The sequence below is a fragment of the Podarcis filfolensis genome (genome assembly GCF_964270895.1).
Source record: "Podarcis filfolensis genome assembly, chromosome: 18".
Lineage (NCBI taxonomy): Eukaryota > Metazoa > Chordata > Lepidosauria > Squamata > Lacertidae > Podarcis > Podarcis filfolensis.
In genome coordinates, this window is record NC_139622.1 from 2,369,461 (window position 1) to 2,384,015 (window position 14,555).

Sequence of the window (14,555 nt, forward strand, 5' to 3'; positions counted from 1 at the left end):
GCTCCTTGCCAATTCCCCTCCCGTCCAGCCAGGAGAGGGGGGCGTGTGGAGGGGGGGCCAAGGGGCACCCATTATATCCCCATCTATAAACTGCGCAAGGGCTGGTGGGTGCCTTGACATTCCTCGAGAGAGGGAAAAGACAATAACTCACGTCCGGCCCTTTGGCTCATGAAGACGAATGGCCCCAGGAGATGAGTTCGGGAGAGCGGCGTGCGTGTGTTGCGGGGGGGGGGGGTCTGCAAGTCCAAGCAGGTCCAGAGAGGGAGAGGGGATGCGCAGGGTGGGAGGCATGGGCGCAAATTTAAAAAGAATAACACCTAACTGCGATTCCGGCCCCCATGACATAAAGCCTGTCACACCCCCGACAAAAACCCGGCTACGCCCGTGGTGGGGGCTGCTGCGGGATCAGGGTGCATATTTCAAAGAATCATGGGATCATAAAGTTGGAAGGGACCCCAAGGGTCGTCTAGACCAACACCCTGCCACGCAGGGATCCAGATGGGAGCTGACCCAGGTGGAAACTGGGAAGACGTGGATCTCTGAAGATTAAGATAGAAGCTTGACAGAATATAAAATGGGGGCTGGGTATGTTTTCTTTTTTTCCTGCTTTCTTTAGGTCTTAGCTCTGTTTGGTTTATATTGTATAATATGTTGAAAACCTTTAATAAAATTGCTTTTTTAAAGAATGAGGCAATATGCCCTAAATTTCGAATAAAAGAAGTTCACTTTTTCCAGGGCAATGTTATTGGACGGTGACCTCCCAATCTGCCCCCATTGTCCTCCAGGAGAGAGCTGTCCCTTTCCCCCTCTGCTTTAGTTTTATGGGGAGGGGGCGCGGTCCCTCAGAGTTTCCCCAGTGCTTTGCCACCGACAAAATGTCAGCTCTGAGACGCCCACCTTGGAGATCAGGCTTTTTGCACTACGCAAATTAACCCTGGTGACACTTCGTCTCAACGAAAGCCCTGGATGCTTCAGCGGAGATTCCTGCTTTGCAGAGGGTGGGACTGGATGACCCTCGGGGTCCCTTCTAGCTCCATGATTCTTTGATGTCCCACCAGTGCCCCCCCTCCCCCAGGTCTGATGGCAAAAGTGTTGCGGGATCAGAGCAACATTTGGGGAGTGAACTTTCCACACCAGGGATCTGAGGCGTTTATGATTCAGTTGACATTTGGTTGGAATAATCCGGCGGTGGGGAATTATCTGAAAATGTCAATTTAATTCACGGGATTGGATTTCCCGGCAGCTCTGTCTAGAAGAGACGGCGCCGTACCGATGGAATGGCCTTTTTTGGGTCGAGAAATAAGAGCGCCCGGGGTTCCTTTAAGACGGGCACCCTGGCAAAACAAATCTCTGCATTTGTGTGCTGAGGAATGGGGCTCTTAGTGTGCTGTGTGAAAATGAATATTGCTTTCCGTTTGTGGGGGTCAGTCTGGATGATTTCCTGGTGTCCCTGCCAGACTTGTGCTCCTGCACCCAGCGAGGGTTCGAAACAAGAAGAGGAGGCTACTGGACTGGTCTCCACATCGCAGAAAAGATATTGTAGAGTTCAGTGACATGGTTTGGGGGGCGGATTTCCAGGCGCCCCCACGGCAGGCTCTCTCGTTGAGGCTGGAGCCATGCCTGGGCCAGGGCTGTGGGGCTGGGATGGCGCCGCCCGCATGTGCCCCTCTCCTGGGCCAGCTGAGAGGGAGGGAGAGTGCCAGCACCCCTCGCTGAGGAGGGGGGAGGACGAGGGGGCAGGAAAGCACTGCTGGTCCCACATGCGTTGCCCAGAGTGCCTCGCTGCAAGGACAGGAGGGCGAGGCGAAACGGCAGCCCGCCGGCTTGGAGATTCTCTGCCTCATTTCTGCTCCCAGGTTGGGGCCATTTTGCAAGGAGAGCCGGCCTTGATCAGACCGCTGGCCAGTCCACCAAGGAGTGCACCGTTTCCCTCGCCCCAGGGTTCAGAAAGGGCAAGCCAAAGGATAGAAGTTTGCACATGGCATGGGGAAGGTGGGCGAAGAAGAAAAGTCTCCCTCCCTCTCTCACAACACCAGAATCCGTTGACATCCAGGGAAGATTCAGGGCAGATAAAAGGACTTTTTTTCGCGCAATGCAGAGTTAAACTGCGGAACTCGCTGCCACTTGAGGCCAGACCCCCTCAAATGTTGTGTGTGTGCCATGTCATGGGATCGATTATGTGGTGTGAGGCTTACCTGCCTCCTTCCCATATTTTATTCAAGTTGACACCTAGTCTTAACCTATTTTCACATGCAATATCACACGCTATATGCTGTATTTGCATTTTTGATAGGTCCACACCAAGCCAAATGCGTTATGTGCTACTACCATCAACCTTCTCACTAAGGCAGCTCATTTTATGGCTTTGCGTCGTGGAAAGCAGCTCTATGGGGCTGAATATTTGGAGAATCTCTTAGGTGGAGCCAGCCACCTCTCCAAATTTCTGTCATTCATCTTTTGAGGGTGGGGGGAAACAGGCAAGCGAATCAATGTGAGCGGTGGATTGACCACCCAACAGCCCATCGCCTCCAAAAAGGCACCATTGCCTAGTGGTTATGGTCGAGCCTCCTTCGAGCCAGGGACTGTGCAGATGACAGGATACTACCCTTCTCCCCAGCGCAAAACAGGCAGCCAATTGTGTGATGGCAGACTTCCCCCTGGCCTCCTTACACACACCCAGTGCCCACCCCCCACAATTAATTACTATTCCTCTCAGGTCCCGGTTGCTAATGAACCCGGTTGCTGAAGAAGGGATCACATTCATCCCTTAATGATCTCCTTTGCAGCTGGGGTCTTGGGCAGAGGGGCTTACAATGCAGACGACTCTTTCCTGCTCCCCCACCCCCCATTTTCTCTCTGCTGCTTCTAGTGGGGAAGAAGGCCCACCTGGACAGGGGATCGGAACCGGGGAGGCTGTACGTGTGTCAGGAACACCCCTGGCAGTGTAAAGTCATTCATCTCTTCGTCTTGCTCTCCCCAACATTTTGGAGAGGAGGTGCTCCAAAGGGCAAATCTTCTTTCAGGAGGAGGAAGAGTGTACACACACACACACACACACACACACACACACACACACACACACCCCTACCTCTTCACGAAGACTGATGACATCCATGGCTTCTACCTCTTCTTTAAATTGGAACCAGCGAAGGCAGTGAATGCATACCCTCCAACATTTCTCTGATGAAAACAGGGACATCCTAAGGAAAAGTGGGACATTCTGGGATCCAATCAGAAACCGGAATGGCTTCTGTAAATCTGGGACTTTCCCTGGAAAACAGGGACACTTTGGAAGGTCTGTGAATGTCCTGTGTGAGCGTCCAGAAGTGTTTGCAGGATGGAGGGTGGCTAACGGATTGAGGTTGAATCCTGACAAGACAGAAGTTCTGTTTCTAGGGAACAGGGGGCAGACAGGTGTGAGGGACTCCCTGGTCCTGAATGGGGTAACTGTCCCCCTGAAGGACCAGGTGCACAGCCTGGGGGTCATTTTGGACTCACCACTCTCCATGGAGGCACAGGCCAATTCTGTGTCCAGGGCAGCTGTCTACTAGCTTCATCTGAGACCCTACCAGCCCGTAGACTGTCTTGCCAGAGTGGTCCATGCTCTGGTTGTCTCCCACGTGGACTACTGCCATATGGGGCTACCTTGGAAGGTGACTTGGAAACAATATATTGTGGAATGGGGAATGGGGGGGTGTCTCCTGATCCCTCTCAGCTCCCTTCATAAACTACAGCTCCCACAATTCTTTGGATGAAGGCCATGTCTGTTTCATGTGGCATCATGGTGGTTCTTTCTTTTTTCTTTTTAAAAAATTTATATACCACCTTTACCTTCCAAGGAGCTCCCGGTGGTGTCCATGGTTCTCCTTCTCCGTATTTCACCCTCCCCACAACCCTGAGAGGTAGACTAGGTTCAGAGATGGCAACCAGCCCCCAAGGCCCCCCAGCGTCCTTCAGGGCTGAGTGGGGATTTGAACCCTGATCTCCCAGGTCTTAGTCCGACCCTCTCACCACTGCACACCACTGGCTCCCTAGAGTCCTTCTGCTATGGGGCAGCTCTATAAACTGAGTAGGCAAATAAATATGAGGAAAGCAAAATGCCACTTAGAGAAGGACCTGAAATATTTTCCTGGAAGCTTGAATTTGTTTTATACTGGATTGTTTTATTTGGTGTTTTAATGCACTGTAAACCGATTTGGTGTTTTCATACACTGTAAACCCCACTGCAAAAGAAAATAAAAAGTGCTTGGAGACATTCCATTGTGGCAACCGCAACCAAAGTTTAAGGTGCCATTTGGCAATTAGCTGATATACAGTGATACCTCGGGTTACAGATGCTTCAGGTTACAGACTCCGCTAACCCAGAAATATTACCTCGGGTTAAGAACTTTGCTTCAGGACGAGAACAGAAATCTTGCTCCGGTGGTGCAGCGGCAGTGGGAGGCCCCATTAGCTAAAGTAGTGCTTCAGGTTAAGAACATTTTCAGGTTAAGAACAGACCTCCAGAACGAATTAAGTTCTTAACCCGAGGTACCACTGTATCTGAGTTTCTGTAGCATGAAGGCCTGACAGTGTTACTTGGTATAAACTGGCTTCCTATATCCCATTCTGAATGAGAACAATGGGGACTAGTATCTTATCATTTCTTTGGGGGAAGTGCAGTAGCTCAGCAGAGGTGCTTTGGTCCCAGGTTCAATCCCTGCTGGCATCTACAGGTAGGAGGAACCCTGGAGAGCTGCTGCCAGCCTGTGTAGGCGATACTGAGGCCCCCTGTGGGGTCAGACTCAGCATAAGGCATCTTCTTGTCTTCCTACACATCCCACAGAGCTGCCAATTTGCTGGAACGCCTTCTGCTTCCAGATAAATGTGACAGGAGCGTGATCTATTGTTATTTTCTTGTGTGCGTTAGGAAGAGTTGTGTTTTGTTTTGGTATATTAACTATTCTCCCTCCTCCCCCGGCCCCCCAACCGAATGCATTTTACTGCCTCGCACATCTGGGAGATCAGATCTGCTATATCGTAGCCTCTGGCTTCTCTTCCACAGCTTAGAAAAATCAAGAGAGAGAGAGAGAGAAAGGAGGGGGAGATGAGAAATGGAAAGGGAAAGAACAAAGAGGAGTAATGCACACAGATTCCTGACTCAGGGAGCAGGCACCAGCAGATTTTTTTGTGGGAAGGGGACACCGTTGCCAGTAGGGTGTGTGCATGTGCAGTACAATTGCATCTTGCACCAAATTAATTTGCACGATTTCAAGGTCAAAAGCCAGCTGCTTAAAACCGTGCAAATTAATTGCATGCAAAGTGGAGAGCTTAAAAGCTCATTTTTTTGCGCCAGCTTTTCTTGCCTTACTTGCTGGGCAAGCCCCACTCAGCTCCTGAAGGTAGGACTACTTGCGAGAGAGCAGTTGGAGTACACAGGGTTTTGCATGTAGGGCCATCCCTAGAACATACCCCCCTTGCAAGATGCAATTGTGCTGCATATATTCGCATGGGGCTTGGGTGTGATAGACAGAGAGACAGATAAATGCATCAAGCTCCCATATAAGAATAGTGCTGTGTGTTGGAGGGGGGGGTCAGTCCGGATGATGCCCCGAGTCCCTTACAATTCTCAGAGTCCTATACCTAGCGGGGTTTAGAATCTAATAGAAGATTCTGCTGCTGAAATAGCCAGACAGGTTTATTTGTTTTTTTAAATATAGATTTCATAAAATTTCCATAAATTTCACATAATATTCCAATACATAATAATTTGGGGTTTTTGTTTTCTCAGCTTCCCACCCCATTTTCCACAGTGTTTTTTTAATTCTATCCCTTTGCTGAGCCAGATCTACAGTTTTTTTATATCCTAACTGTAATATTCTTTTTGTTGCTCATAATTCAAATCCTGCTTTCAAATTCATTGCATCATAATATTTCTTTAAATACTCTGAAAAAGGCCGGACAGGTTTCTTTGTAAGACAATGATCTTGGCTGGCCACTTGTGAGTTCTCACCAGAACGCCCCCGCCCCAAAATGAGCTATGGTTGCATGAGTTGTGAGGGCGCCCTCTGGACTAATGGGTGGGCATTTCCTCTAGCCCCCTCACCTAGCTGCTAGGTAGAAAAACAAGAGCCAGAGTTGTGGTGGGTGAGAGCTGAGTTGGAAGCCGGAGACACAGAGGACATGCTTGCTCTGTGCTGGACCCAAAGCTGTGACGAATGGAGAAGCAAGGTCTGTTAGGGTGCTAATGTGGCAAGACTCCCCGTCTTATTCTCAGGTTGTGTGTATGTGTTCAGCTGCTTAGAGCCTGGCGCTGATAATGCCAAGGTTGCAGGTTCAATCCCCATACAGGACAGCTGCATGTTCCCTAGATGATCCTCTGGATCCCTTCCAACTCTACAATTCTATGATTCTATATCCTAAGACAGCACAGTCTCCGCTGACCTTCATTCCAAGGAATCACACTCTGGGCAAATGCTCGGAACCCCTGGAGTCTCTTGCTGCTGGAGGCTGGTAATAATAATAATAATAATAATAATAATAATAATAATAATAATAATAATTTTTTATTTATATCCCGCCCTTCCCGGTTCAGAAAACCGGGCTCAGGGCGGCTAACAACAAATTTAAAACACTTAATTGATGCAACAAAAAACGGCATAAAATACAGCACAAAATGTGAATAACAATAAGTTCAGAATTCAAAAATCAATTTAGGGGGGAAATCCATCCAATAAACATTAGATGATCACCAGGGCTAGCTGGTGAAATTAGTCCTATTTGGGCCAGCAAGGAGACCAGGGGAGAATTAGCTGTGGGATCCCAGAGTGGGTAATCTTCATAAAAAGGGGAAGGGGAGGGAAGGAAGGAGAATAAAAGATCAGGATAAGTTGAAATTGAAAGCCAGGCGGAATAGCTCTTCCACCAGGTTGGAGCCATCACTGAGAAGGCCCTGGCCCTGGTGGAGGATAGTCTGACTTCCTTGGGACCTCTAAACTATGGTTATTCATGGACCTGAAGCTCCTCTGCGGGGCAGATGAGGAGAGCTGGAAGGGACCCCAAGGGTCATCCTGTCCAGTGCAGGAATTTCAGCTCAAGCATCCAGGACAGATGGCCGTCTAAGCTCTGGTGCAAAACCTCCAAGGAAGGGGGTCCATTCCACTATTGAATGGCTCTTACTGCCAGCTTCCTCCTCTTCCATCTCCGTGGTGCCCTGGTCACATGCACAACACACATTTAAAGCCCGGGAACTATAGTTTGCCAAGGGTGCTGGGAATTGTAGCACCTTGCTGGGTCATCTGTTATTCTATTTATTGCATTTCTGAGCCACCCCCCCCAAGGAGCTCAATGTGGTGTACCTGGTTCTTTCTTCCTGTTTGTTTAATCCACACAGCAGCCCTGTAAGGTTGGTTAGAATAAGGCGGCAGCAACTGCCTTCCAAGGTCGACCAGTGAGCTTCACGGAGAAGTGTGGAATTTGAACCCAGAGGACTCCCAAGTCCTAGTCCGACTCTTCACCTGCCATGCCACCATTGGCAATACAGTTCCCAGGATTCCTTGAGGAGAAAACTCAGGTTGGTGGGATATCTCAATCGGTAGAGCATGAGACTCTTGATCTCAGGTTTGTGGGTTCGAGCCCACAGGGCAGGCAAAAGATTCCTGGGCAAAAGAACCCACCGGGTTGTAGGTTTGAACCCCATGTCAGGCAAAAGATTCCTGCATTGTAGGGGGTTGGACTAGATGACCCTCATGGTCCCTTCCAGCTCTACAATGCTGTGATTCTATGAAATGTGCTTTAAATGTGTGGCATGGATGTTGTTGTTGTTGTTGTTAATAATAATAATAATAAACAAATAAATTTGTACATAGCCCTTCATCCGAAGATCCAAGGGTGATTCACAACAGAAAAAATAGAAAATGAGAATACAAAATACGACTCTTGCAGGGAAGAGGAAGACTGGGGCAAAGTAGGCATTGATTAGCTCTGCCTATCATTGGCTCATGGGGCACCCAGCACCCACCCCATTCACTCTAATGGAGAAGTCATCACTGCTTTTAATGGATGAAATTGGATAGCTCAGTCAGTTAGAGCCTGGTGCTGATACTGCCAAGGTTGCAGGTTCAATCCCTGGAGACGGCTGCATATTCCTGCATTGCAGAGGGACAGACTAGATGACCCCCAGGTTCCCTTGCAACTCTACAATTCTATGAATTTTGCCATCCAAAGCCTTTACTGCAGCGCTGCACTGCAGACCATCCATCGCAGTTTCACACCCGGCCCAGCTGTGCAGGACAGAGCGCTGCAGGGATTCCCTTCAGATGTGAAATTGTACCTTCCGAAATAACTCTTTTGGAAACTTTCCACCAGAAGGGAATGAAAAGACACACGCGACCTGGTTCTTTGCTCCTTCTGCCCCCCTCCCCCCCCAATTCCTGCAGGTTTTCTGTCTTCCATCGTCTTTATAGACTGAATCATACATCTTTCTTTTGTACAAAAAGAAATGTGACCTAGTTTGATGGCAATTTTGCTCTTTCTTGCAGCCTAAAATAAAAAATTGCCATCACTAACCCAGCATGGATACGACTAATATTTGATCCCTGGTAACAGGAAAGAGAACTATTTTCCAAAGATGCTCCCACCACTTGATCAGAGCATTAGGAAGAAGGGTTCGGTCCTTTGCAAAATGTCAAAAATGTTTTCTTCCATATCACCTAATTGTTGGAGGGCTTGTGATAAGCTTGGTAAATTTAGGGCAAGTTTGTTGTCCAAAATTAATGTTAACTGAATGTTTCTGATGATACCAATGTACTGTATATAGAAGAATTGGTCTTATACATGATTTTGGCACCTAACATAGTAATTGCAACCCAACGGAAAACAACCCAAAATCTCACACTGGGTGCTATAATGGAGAAAAGGATGCATAATTTGATATTTTGACAAGTATTAGAACAGCCAAACAATTTTAATAAGATTTGGCCTGTCTTTATAACCTATACAGTGGTACCTCGGGTTAAGTACTTAATTCGTTCTGGAAGTCTGTTCGTAACCTGAAACTGTTCTTAACCTGAAGCACCACTTTAGCTAATGGGGCCTCCCGCTGCTGCCGCACGATTTCTGTTCTCATCCTGAAGCAAAGTTCTTAACCCGAGGTACTATTTCTGGGTTAGCAGAGTCTATAACCTGACGCATATGTAACCTGAAGCATATGTAACCCGAGGTACCACTGTACAGCGAAACCATCATTTTCAAGACAACTCTGGTTACAAGCAAATCTGGAAATAGACTTGATCAACTCAATTTTGTTGTTGTTTAGTCCTTTAGTCGTTTAGTCATGTCCGCCTCTTCGTGACCCCATGGACCAGAGCATGCCAGGCACTCCTGTCTTCCACTGCCTCCCGCAGTTTGGTCAAACTCATGCTGGTAGCTTCAAGAACACTGTCCAACCATCTCGTCCTCTGTCGTCCCCTTCTCCTTGTGCCCTCCATCTTTCCCAACATCAGGGTCTTTTCCAGGGAGTCTTCTCTTCTCATGAGGTGGCCAAAGTCTTGGAGCCTCAGCTTCAGGATCTGTCCTTCCAGTGAGCACTCAGGGTTGATTTCCTTCAGAATGGATCGGTTTGATCTTCTTGCAGTCCATGGGACTCTCAAGAGTCTCCTCCAGCACCATAATTCAAAAGCATCATTTCTTCGGCAATCAGCCTTCTTGATGGTCCAGCTCTCACTTCCATACATCACCATTTTAAGGTCTGTCACATGAAGGATGGAGCAAGCTTGTTTTCTGCTGCTTCGGAGGGCAGGACCCGAACCAATGGATTCAAGTTACAGGAAAGGAGATTCTGACTCAACATCAGGAAGAACTTTCTGACAGTAAGAGCTGTTCAACGGGGGAACAGTCTTCCTCTCCTTCCTTGGAGGTTTTAAAGCAGAGGTTGGGTGGCCATCTGTCATGGATGAGTTACTTGAGATTCCTGCATTGCAAGGGGTTGGGCTGGATGATCTTCAGGGGTCCCTTCCAACTCTAGGATTCTATGTCCGATCCCCAGGTAGGGCTGAGAGCTAAATGCTGCAAAAGCTTCTTCCTTGCAAGGGAAGAAGCCTCTGAAATTTGCCATGATTTTTTTTTGTCCTTTTCTCTATTCAGTAGAGGGTAGAGGGGTCTCTTAGCAGGCTCCCCCCAGCAGCTTAACACACAGATATACACCACACAGCTGCACCGGCTTAGCTAGAGACAGAGACCCCTGTATATATATGTCACAACAGAACAATGATCCCCTGCCCCGTCTGTCAATTCATAAATGGCAGGAAATGGAGTCAGTGGCTTTCACTATGCAAAGGAGGCCTATACAATCAGATAGGAAATGAGAGACCTCCACTCTATAGGATTTCAGAGAGGGCGCCCCGCACATCCTATGGAAATGAATAGGGGACTTCTTCTTTCACGAGGACGCTGCCAAAGGCGAGGAAAAGGCTCCCCTTTCTCCATTATTCCACACCCAGCTTTGTAGGGCGAGAGAAAAAGTGCTCTTTCTGTGCAAGCTGGTGGCTGAGGTTGGTTGGCAGGGGAAGGAAGAGGGTGCCTCCTCAGCATAACCTATATCCTGTCACCCAACAACCCCCTCCTCTTGCAGCTTCTCAGGGTGTTTGCCTTCCCGCCCACCTGCTCGTCCCCGGTGAACTGATTCCTCAAGATGTCCTCTCAGATTTGTCTTCTGAACTGTCAAAATCACCCCTTTTAAATTTAATTGCCATTACAGAAGAATATTTAAATATTTAAAACAAATGTAGGTAGCTAATTTATAGACCCAGAAAAGATTTCAGCAGGGGTCTAAAGCTATAAAGAAGCAAAGACTCTTTCTGGATATCAAGAAGCAGGGAGTTCCAAAGGATGGGCACGCCGTGCTAAAATGTCTGCTCCTCACCAAAGCAGAACAAATATTATGTGCCATTTTGTAAAAGTGCAAGGTGTGCAGATGCACATAGCCAAACAGGCACATATGAGGCAAGTCATAGAATCACAGAGTTCTAGAGTTGGAAGGGAACCTGAGGGTCATCTAGTCCAACCCCCTACAATGCAGGAAACTCGACTGATCTCAAGCTAAGGGTTTGCGTAACAGTGTTACTTGCCCTTAAGTGTTGCAGCCATCTAATTACCACTTAGAACAGGCCCACTGATATCCACAGACTTTTGGCTTAATTAATTCCAATGGGCCTACTCTGAGTAGAAGTAGAATTATAAGATCCTATAGTATACTAAACAGAGGGTCATCTAGTGCAGCCTCTGCAAAGCAGGACTCTCAATGAAAGCATCCATGACAGAGGCCCGCCCCGTCATTCCACCCCATCAGTTCCCAGGAAGGCAGAGGGGCTATTCTGGTCTTTTTGCCCCCAAACCTCTCTTCACTGAGAGAGCTCGATCCATTGGGGAGCGTTCACCTAGACCAGGGGTAGGCAACCTAAGGCCCGCCTTCTCAATCCGGCCCGCGGACATGTTTTTACATGAGTAGAATGTGTCCTTTTATTTAAAATGCATCTCTGGATTATTTGTGGGGCATAGGGTTCGTTCACCCCTCCCCCAATATAGTCTGGCCCCCCACAAGGTCTGAGGGACGGTGGACCAGCCCACGGCTGAAAAAGGTTGCTGACCCCTGACCTAGACCTTGCACCTCCTTAATGAGAACTCCCCACAGAAATTAACTGCTGCCCTCCCTCCTAGTTAAAACTGTAAGTTGTAACCAACAAAGGCAGAGCGGGCCCATTGAAATTAATGGCCCCAAGTGAGTCAATTTTCCTTGTTTTCAAAGAACCATAGAATTGTAGAGTTGGAAGGGACCCCAGTGGTCATCTAGCCCAACCCCCTGCAATGCAGGGATCTCAATGGGTCCACCCTGAGCTGGGCTAACACTGGCTCATCAGAGCCAACTCCTTGGGGCTGAGGTCCCTTTGCCCCTGAATAAAATAGTTGAGGGGTCCCCCAAAGTGAATGGGCATTGCCATTCAAATGCTGTGTGCACGCTGAGTCATGTGATCGATTATGCAGGGCAGGGCTTACCTGCCCCCCCCCCACATTTTATTCAAGTTGTCACCCCTGCACTGGCTGTAACCCCATTGTCTTTTCGGGTGTCTATTCCTTCCTCTCTCCCTTTTTCAGCAGGACATGCAAGTCAAGATCTGTATTTGAAATACCCCTTTCACCTATGCAATCGTTACCTATATGCTTTATAGAAAGATAGGAGTGGAGGTGTTTTCAAATTTTTTTCAAATACTGAATTGCCTTTCATCGTTGTTGTTGTTGTTGTTTTAAAAACTCCCCACTGTAGAATCGTACCGAGGCTGTTTATGGCAAGCCTATCCCTAATGAAAAAATCAATACACCCAGATCTGGTCAGGTGAGCAACTCCTGCAAACCTCTCTCCAAACACCCACGAACTTATTTCATATTTGTTTTGCAAAAGTTGCATGCCCGAGAGCTACCCGTCGGAAAAGTGTAAGTGTAATTTTAAGAGAGATTGTGTGTGTGTGTGTGCGTGTGTGTGAGAGAGAATGTCTGTGTGTCTTTATAGGAACCCAAGCGCATGCGCACCTGATACTCTCTTTCTTCATCCCCCCCCCCCGCCCCGCTTTCCCAGTTCTGCCTTGCATTACCATCAGTCCCACCAGCAGCTGCTATTCCTCTCTAACTGGGCGTGCAGGTGGGAGAGAGAGAGAGAGAGAGAGCAGGAGCCCAGGCAGGTCGAGGAGGCGAGAGGGGAGAGGCGAGACCCCCACCCCACAACCATCACCCCCCCCCCATGGAGAACCAGCGGGGCGCCACGAAAGGGTCCCTTCGACACCAGCCTCTCTGCAGTTTCCCCCCAGGCTGATCTGGGCTGCCTGCCCCCTTTGTTTCCAGAGCTGCGAGCGAGGATTGGCTGCAGGGAACCCCCCTTCTAGAAACCCACTCACCCACCCACCCTGCCCCTCTTCTCCTCCCCCCTCCATCCTCTCCTTTGCAGGGGATGCTGCTGGTGGGGCTCAGCCCCCTCTGAGTGGGTCCATCTCCCACCCCGCACACCCCACCTTTGAAAAATCGCCCTCTGCCTCGGAAGCCGGTGGCACCGTCGCCTCCTCCGCCGCTGCTTGGAAAAGCGAGAGAGGGCGAGGGAGAAGTCTTCTCTTTCCTTGCTGGGAGAAGCGATGCATTCCTGCAGACTCTGAAAAAAAAAAGGAGGCACAGGAGTGAGAGAGTCAGGTAGGGGCGTGTTTGTTTGCTTGTTTGTTTGTTTGCATTTTTTAAAAATAGCACCCAACCCCTCCCCAAAACCCAGCCCTAACTTCATTGAAAATCTCGTTTTGCAAATACTAGGATCAGCTGAATTTAAAATACGTTATTCTCTGATTCTGTCCTGGACACCTCTTTCTCTTTTCCTGCAGGGATGTCATTTCATTTCACTTGGGGGCAGGATCGCTCGTGGGTTGAAGGATGGGGAGGGGGCACTGATGGCAGAGAAAGTGTGTATATGGGGGAGTCTCTGTGTGTGTGTGTAATAACTCGCCCCTTTGGGGAGCTTCTGGGGAGAAGCGTTTGTTTCCATTTGATTTGGGGGGAGGGGGAAAACCGATCAGCTGCAAATCTCCAAAGTCTGCCGGTCCCCAAAGGAAATGAACCCTTTTTTCCTTTTTTTGCGATCTGAGAGAGAATATGGGAGATCCTTGGGCGAAGGAGTCCTGCGTTTCATTTGGGGGAAGGGAGGGGAGGGAGATCCCTGCTTGTCCATTTCAAGTACCTGGAAACTGACCAGCTGGAAAAATTTGCAGTCCCCAAAGCAAACGAGCCCTCTCTCTCTTTTTGTTGCAATCTGCTAAGAGAATAGAAGTGTTTGGAAATGTAGGCTGCCTTTTCCCTCTGTGTGTTGTCTCCAGCACGGAGTGAAAAGGGACTTATTTTGAGGGGTGTAGGGGGGGAAATAAGCTAATCCAAAGAAAGGCAGAGAAAGAATTAAGAGAGAATTTTGGGAGTTCAGGGCTTGGCATGGTGTTAGCTCTGGTGAATGGGAAGGAAAAGGGAGGGAGATGGAGCCCTTCCAGTTTAAAGTGTGTTGGTGTGTAAGTGTAAGAACAAGCTAAATGAAAGAAAAGGAGAACACTGGGCAAAAGAAGCAGAAGAAAATCCTTTGGGTTGCCAAAGAGCAGGTCTGTTTTTAAAACACACACACACACACCAACATCCTTTGGGAATCCGAACCCAGGGAAAGATAAAGTGTGAAGGCAAGGAGTTGTGTGATAATGAGATGGGTAAGCTCTTGAATAATACAGCTTTACGCTTGTTAGAAAGGGAGGAGAGGAATTGCACAGGGGTGAAAACCTGCTGACATCTGGGTGTTGTGTGAACAGGGAGAAAGAGGGGGGGTGCCTTGTTTCCAGGGGGCTGTGCAGAAGGGGAGCAGCAGGTCTGGGAAAAGGGCGAGGAGAGGCTGGTGTGGAAGGGATGGGTGTCATTTGAAGACGACCACGGTAGCAGTAGTAATAGCAATAATAATAATATAAGCAGCAGCAGCGATAACAGGAGATCCTGCTTGCGGCTCATGAGCTGGTGAT

At 48.6% G+C, this 14,555-nt stretch overlaps 1 protein-coding gene across 1 annotated transcript in view; it reads left to right on the top strand.

Moving 5' to 3' along the window:
* The first annotated feature begins 13,008 nt into the window (after positions 1-13,008).
* Positions 13,009-14,555, top strand: part of NCAN (neurocan) — a 61,630-nt gene continuing 60,083 nt past the window's right edge. Inside the window, exon 1 of the mRNA XM_083594365.1 lies at positions 13,009-13,209. The gene's annotated coding sequence lies outside the window, so the exon portion shown is untranslated. The remainder of the gene's footprint in view (positions 13,210-14,555) is intronic.